This window comes from Nannospalax galili, unplaced genomic scaffold (assembly GCF_000622305.1).
Source record: "Nannospalax galili isolate Female #2095 unplaced genomic scaffold, S.galili_v1.0 scaffold1357, whole genome shotgun sequence".
NCBI lineage: Eukaryota > Metazoa > Chordata > Mammalia > Rodentia > Spalacidae > Nannospalax > Nannospalax galili.
In genome coordinates, this window is record NW_008339987.1 from 87,619 (window position 1) to 94,518 (window position 6,900).

Consider the following 6,900-nt stretch of genomic DNA (forward strand, 5'->3'; position numbering starts at 1 on the left):
TGGACCCTCTGTGCTGAGTCCAGAGGACAGTTGTGCTGGGCCCCTTGGAACCCTAGGGACAGCGCCCACTGTGCTCTCCCCATACAGGCACTGGCCATGTACACGGGTTCCCTGGGCTGCCTGTTCCACATCTTCCCACAATCTGCCTTCCTAACAACATGCTAGCTCACATCTGCAGGGACATGCATGCTCAAAAGGCTCTTCCTGCACAAAGGGTACTACAGGGAGGGTCCCTTGGAGGCACAGAGCAAGTACACTGGGTAGTGGCTCTTTCCCAGCGGGCCCTATGAGTGGGCTCTGGGAGGCAGAAACAGGGCTTCCTCATTGAGTTCTTTGACCAAACAAAAGAAGCAGAAAAACAATCTTGGGTGCTGCTGAAACACATGAATTAAATGACCTGGTTTCCTGTTTGTTTTTTTGTCTTTTGAGACAGGATCTCCCTATGTAGCTCAGGCTGGCCTCAAACTTAGGATACTCCTGCCTCAGCCTCCTAAGCACTACAATCACCTTCTCAGCCTTCATTCATTCATTCATTTTGCAAGGATTCTCTGAATACCAGGTATGGGCCCAGTGTCTTCTACGTGCTGAACTCCAGCTGTAAAGCAGACCCTGTCCTGGCCTTCCTGGCACTCCCTATCCACAGAGGAGATGGACAATAAGCAGAAAGCAGCTTGGTGCTGATGGTAACAGTGCCTGTGGGGTAAAATTAAGCCAAGGAAGAGGGAAGAATGACTTGCAAGGGCTGTTTGCCAGGGCATTCAAGGAAGATCCCACTGGTCAAGGGAACACTGAGCAAAGGCTGTGGAGAAGGGGATTGTGTGGCTCCACATAGGCATCGCCACACACATAGACACAAGCACATCCTGCTAGGCACATGCTGTTGTCTTGTTGTGGCTGGGTAGGTGAGCCTGTGGGGCAGCAGAGCCACATGGGTGTCCATGGTCTCTCTTAAGGTGCATGGAAACCTGAGCAGGGTTGGGCCTGCCCTCTTGAGCTCAGTCAGACAAAAGCTGAAGGAGCATTTCACTACAGAGGGGCTGGCCAGAGAGCAGGCACAAGTCAGGGTGGCAAGAGCCTTATGGAAGGCTCCCACACACCTCCACTCAGCCAAATCCAAACCAGTAATAAGCTGAAAGCAAAGCGGCCCAGAAACCAAGGGCTTCTCTTGCTTAGCCCACAGCTCTCAGCCCAACCAACAGATGAAAACACAGAGACCCACACACCAAGGGGTAGAACTAGGTCTGTGTCATTGCAAACTCTACCCATCAGTCCCTCCCCTAGAATGTCCCTGCTGTTGCTGTGGCCCATAATCCTATGATAAGACAGGCATTCCATCAACTCCTGTCCATTTCCCACAATTCCTCCTCTTTTTTAAAAAAATGTATTTTTATTTATTATTTTCATTTTATGTGTATGAGTCTATTGCCTGCATGCATGTGACTGTGCCCGTGTCGTGCCGTGCCGCGGAGGTCAGAGGAGGGCTTTGGATTCCCCTGGAACTGGAATTAAGGACGGTTAGTAGCTGCCATGTGGGTGCTGGGAATGGAACCCGGGTCCTCTGCAAGAACAGTCAGTGCTCTTAACTGCTGGACCATCTGTCCAGCCCCCAATTCCTCCTCTTAAGCAACCTTAAACAACCTGCCTGTCTGTACCATTAGCCCAGCATAAAGCTACTGTGTGTCTTTATCCTATCTGATCCCAGAAAGCTCTGGGTCCTTCCAAGAGTGAGGACCAGGCTGGCCTGTTCTCTGAATTCCCCAGAGGCCAGCAAGACTTGTTGAACTGACTAAACTGCCTGGCAGGATGTTGGTGTTTAATGAGGATGCTGCATTAATTTGACAATTAAGGGCTCTGGTCCCACTGCGCAGTTCTTGAACAGGGGCCATATGAAAACCGGGACCCTAGCTGATGGGCCAGTGGCTACATATTTCCCCTGGCTACAGCTGCTAGCCGACACACACACAGAGCCTATTTAGGGTTGCTCTGACTTAGAAAGCCAAACTGTTCGGGAAAATGGACTCTACCCCCACCCTGCCCAACAGATGGGCTGTATTTCATATTGACATTGACATCACCTGGTAAGGAAAAGCATCCAATGCCTACATGTACAGGGCTCTGGGGCTCCTGGGCAAGTGTTCCATGAGATTTTCTCATAATGGCCCCATAAGGCAGGTGACCAGGGCAGGCCTCTTTCTAGGTCTGGTCACATTACCTTTCAAAGGCTTGCTCCAACTGCCCAGGGCAACAGAGCCAGGGGCAGAGCTGAGGTCTGAATCCAGACAGTCTGTACCCATAACCACTATACTACACTTCTGCCCTACATCAAAAGTACCTGACAAAGTGCATCAAGATGATACCCAAAGGGAACCATGGGCAGTGAGGACATATCTATACTTAAAGGCAGTCCCCTACACCCCTCACTCTCCTCAGAGTTGATGCACATCACTGAGCCATCTACTTTTTGCTGGGGTTGCTATAGGGATTTAAATGACTAAATGCTGGGGGTCCTTCCTTCAGACTTTGTCCAGGGATACAAACCAGCTTTTAAAACTTCTACCTGCTTACAGGTATGGGAAGGGGCTGTGGGACCCCTGAACAGTTCCTGAACACCAGTGGCTCCCCTCAGGGACTTTTCCATAGCCCCCAGGGTTCTGTCACCCGAACCCTAACTTGTTGAGAACTGGTTCTAAGAGTTTTGCCATCCACACTGCTGCAGCAATTTTTTAAAGTGATAAATCAAGTCTATTAAACCTAACTTTTCAGAACACTAACAAATCAAATAAGCTGTGGCTGTGGCCAGACTGAGACAAAACTACCTTCAACAATCACACTTGTGGAGCTGACCTGCAGAGAAGCCTTCTACAGAGCCCTCTGCAAACCCTGCTATGGCAGAGGTTTGCTGTCCAGGGGGCAAGGCCAGCGGCTATGGAGGGGCAGACTTGAACTCCACTCACCCATTTGCCCCTGAACAGAGGCTGGCAAGGCAGGCTAATTACACAAGCAATTACCAGAGCACACAGTTCAACCGGATCACCCAAGTCCAGAGGGACCTAAGGGGTGGGAGGCAGTGAGTGCAGGTCTGGGAGTGGTGAGGTCTCAGGCCTGTGCAGAGGCCCAAGACTGTCCCCTGGTCCCCTGCTCCCCCAAGAGGTCAAAAGTAGGTCACTTCTTGTTCCCTTCTCAGATCTGGAGGGAATTTGGAGTACTCATTTCTCTATCTCTGTTAAGTAAGTTCAGTGGGACGTTCATTAGAAAATAAAACAGTGTTGCAGTCTATGGCTCTGGAAACCTTCACCTGAGAGGGTTTCTATATACCTGGCCAGGCTGCTGTACCTAGGTCCCTCTAGCCTTTGTCCCTTACATCCTAAAGCCTATGGCCTTGCCCACTGAGTAATAAAAGTTCATCAGACTAGGCACCACAGGACCTATGCTGTCATAGGTCACAGGGCAGTAGGGCCAACTACCCTTCGGAAAAAGGAACTCTTGGGTTGGCTGGGCAGGCAGATAGCACCCAGTCAGCCTCTAGGACACACCCTAAGCTAGGAGCCCTCACTCTGCGCAGAGAAAGAGGAGCTGACCAAACCTGCAAGCCTCTTATCTTCGGTCCAAAATTCAGGGGCAGGTTTGGTTTCTCCCCACCCAGCTCTGAGGCCCTTCCTCCTCTGCAGGCAAATGGCACCAACCACTGCACAGCCTGGAGGAGGGGAATGCAGGAGACAAGGAGGGAAGGTGGAAGCAAGCCTGTATCCATGGCTGTAACTGTGGGCAGGTGCTATCAGTAACCTGATTATTTTACAACTGGGGTCAACTTCTCTGGAACTGGGTTCCTGGTGCCTCTGAAGTCAGCCTTTTGCATCCTCCAGGACTTGGAATTCTGGGGCGTGCCTCCCATAGATTTTCCAGGCCTTTCCTCAGAGCTGTAACTCTATCTCTACCACTTGCCTGAGAAAGAAAAGGAGACGGATTTGCTGAGAATTCAGTGCAAGTGGAAGCCATAAGGCCTGATCCAGAGCCCTGGGTGTGGGTTTCAAACCAGGGCAGGGGATGTCTAAGGATGCTCCAGGGCCAGGCAGGAAACAGACCCTGCTCTTCATAGCCCCCAGGTTTGTTGGGCAGCCAGAAAGAACACCACCATAGGCAGCACACATCAAGTGTTGGGCACCTCCCTGTGGGTCACCTCTGCGCCCTGCCAGATTGGGGAATGCTCCAGCCCCTGATCTCCTGAGGGTGAGCATTATGGGCACTGTTCTGAGTATGCCAAGGACATACTCAGAACCACATCTGAGCCCAACTTAACTACTTCAGCTCATCAGCCACTTATTAATGGAAGCTGAACCGCCCCCCCCCCCAGGACCAGGAGCAAGCACAGGTTTTTGTCCCTGTTGTGGCAGGGCTGCATGGATAAAATAGGAGGGTGGTCTAAGTCAGCTCCTGAGCACTTGGGGGTCCTACAGTTGCTGTTTCCTGTAGCACCCCATGCCCACCTGGCCACCAGAGGAGCAGGCCAGTCTTCCTGGGACACACCCCACACAATTCCACTCCTTCCTCCTGACAGACCTCCTCTGCTTACTAGCCATACAAGCAGACTCTTCTGGGAAAAAGGAAGCAGGAGGGTTTCCATCCAGTCAATCATCTACCACACTTTGGGTATTCTTTCTCTCCCTCTCCCACACACTCACACATGTACATACTCTCTCACACTGTCAAAACCGTGTTCACAAACCCATGTGCAAACTCTGCTGTCCTTGCTGTAATGGATGCCTGGATGCTGGAGTGAGCATTTCCCACACCTTCCCACTAGTGTATGGGCTTTTGTTCCTAAGCAAAGGCAACTGACTGTTTTCCCAGCATTCCTCACCACAAGACCTCACTGATACCCTCAGCTCTTGTCATCAATAGGGTCTGGGCTTCAGCAAACAGGTTTCTTCCAGCCAAAACAGTGGCCAGAGGAGAACCACTCTGAGCTAATTCTCTCCAGGACTGTCCTTCCAAGAAAAGGACCCAGATTAGACAAAAAAGTTCTTGAGCAACTCTGGAGTGAACGAGATGGATCCCTATTGCCCCAGGGTGGGCCCCGGGAGAGAAGTTCCTCAAAGTCAGCCTTCTCAGTAGGGATGTGGGAAGGTGCAGAATGGGGCAGACAGCAGGAGATGCTGCCTTGAGACTCTGATAAGACAGCACAGCCCAGTTTGCCTCCAAAGACACATTTAGGCACAAATGGCTTTCCAATGAAGGGGTAATTCACTGCTTGGGGTTAAGCTACCCAATAAGGCCTGGGCCATCAATGGGCTTTTTCCCCACAGCAACCCACAGCTCTGAGGCTGGCATGTTTCAGGGGTCAAGGAACCTGGTTCCACCACAGATGCTCTGCCCAGAAGGGTAAGGAGAATATCAACACTCTCCCCAGCCCACACTACTGTGTGTAGTGGGGGAGGGGGCTTCCAACTGATTCTGGGATAAGTAGGGCTTTATCTCAAGGGAGAATCTATTTCAAGCCACAATCCTCAGAAAGAGGGGGAAATCAGAGGCCAAACACCATTTCAGGTGAAATCAGGAGGTTATTCATCTCCCCTCAGAGCAGACAGAAAGAAAAATCAATGTTTTAGAGGGGGAAAGGGTTCCATTTGAATTAATGGGTTTGTGGCTTCTCCATTGATCTAAACCTCTTCACACTTTCTGTGCTTTTGTGCTCTGAGGGAGAAGGGACTTGGGGGATGCTCTTGGTAAGGAAAAGGACGGTCTAACCTTAACCTTTCGCTAGGAATAATGCTAATTAGTGAGGCTTAATGAGAACTTCCCCAAGGAAGAAAGGCCCGGTAGAGGTGGCCAGACTCCAGCAAGCGCAGCTCGGAGTGGGAGTAGGGTCACTTCTGAACACAAGCGGCTGGAATAGGAAGGCGGACTGACTGCCCCCTAACCCCCTGCCAAAGTATCCCGCCCAGGAGCACTAAGTGGAGGATGAGGAGTAGCGGGGCAGGCGGAGGTGTAAATTCACCTTATCCCTTGCACGCGTCCTTCAGCCGCCCCCCACCCGGTTGCCCCTTCACCACCGCCACAGAGAGGGGCACTCGGTCCCCTGGTGGAGGGGCAGGGGCCTGCCAAAGTGGGCTCAACTATGCAAACCGTGTCTCAACTCCTCGCGCCATACCGAGGCGCCCCTCCTTGCCACTCAAAGCTTCCCATCCTCACATCCCCAAACACAGTCCACTTCCTTTCTCCCGGAGGCAGCCGCAGCCGGAGTCCGGCCCCCACCCCGCCGCCTGCGAACATCTTCCTCCCCGGGACTCGGTGCCCAGCCCGCTGCACACGGCGTGGCCGCGGCACAATACCACCGCGAGGCGCACACAATCATCGCCCCCCAGACCCGCGGCGCGCACCGCCCGGGAGTAGGGTGCACACGGCAACCCCGGGCACTTGAAGCTAGGCACACCTCTCCGGCGCCCCGCAGGCCCGGGAGCGCAGCCTCCACCCCTCCCCACTCCCGGCACATTCGCCCGCCCCCCGCCCAGCCCACTCCACCCAGGGCTAGCCGCTCGCCCGCGCCCTCCTGCTCAGCTCGGCGCCGGAAGGTCCCGGTGAGTCCCCCTCCTCGAAATCCCCGGGCCCCCTAACCGCAGCTCAACGGCCGGCAGCAGCGGCAGGAGGAGGGGACGGCGGCCAGGCCCAGAACCCGCCGGATCGCTGGGTCCCGCGGGACTCCGTACCTGGGCGGGCGGCGAGGCGGAGACCGGCTGTCTGGCTCCGGGAGTGAGCGGGGCGGTTGGCGGTGACAGCCCCACAGCTCCAGCTGCTGCTGCTGCTGCCGCCGCTGCTGCTGCCGCCGGGGGAGAGGGGCTGGCACCGCCGCGGCGCGTCACTGCCCGGCCCGGGGGCGGGGGTGGCCAGGGGGAGGGCCCAGGC

At 54.1% G+C, this 6,900-nt stretch overlaps 1 protein-coding gene across 2 annotated transcripts in view; it reads right to left on the bottom strand.

The window, feature by feature from the left end:
• Positions 1–6,900, bottom strand: part of Nol4l (nucleolar protein 4 like) — a 127,472-nt gene that overhangs the window by 29,239 nt on the left and 91,333 nt on the right. The window contains exon 1 of one of the 2 annotated variants that reach the window (XM_008834827.3): positions 6,705–6,894. The exons of the other annotated variant lie outside the window; for it this stretch is intronic. The gene's annotated coding sequence lies outside the window, so the exon portion shown is untranslated. Of the gene's footprint in view, positions 1–6,704; positions 6,895–6,900 lie in introns of those variants that run through there. 2 annotated transcript variants of the gene reach the window in all.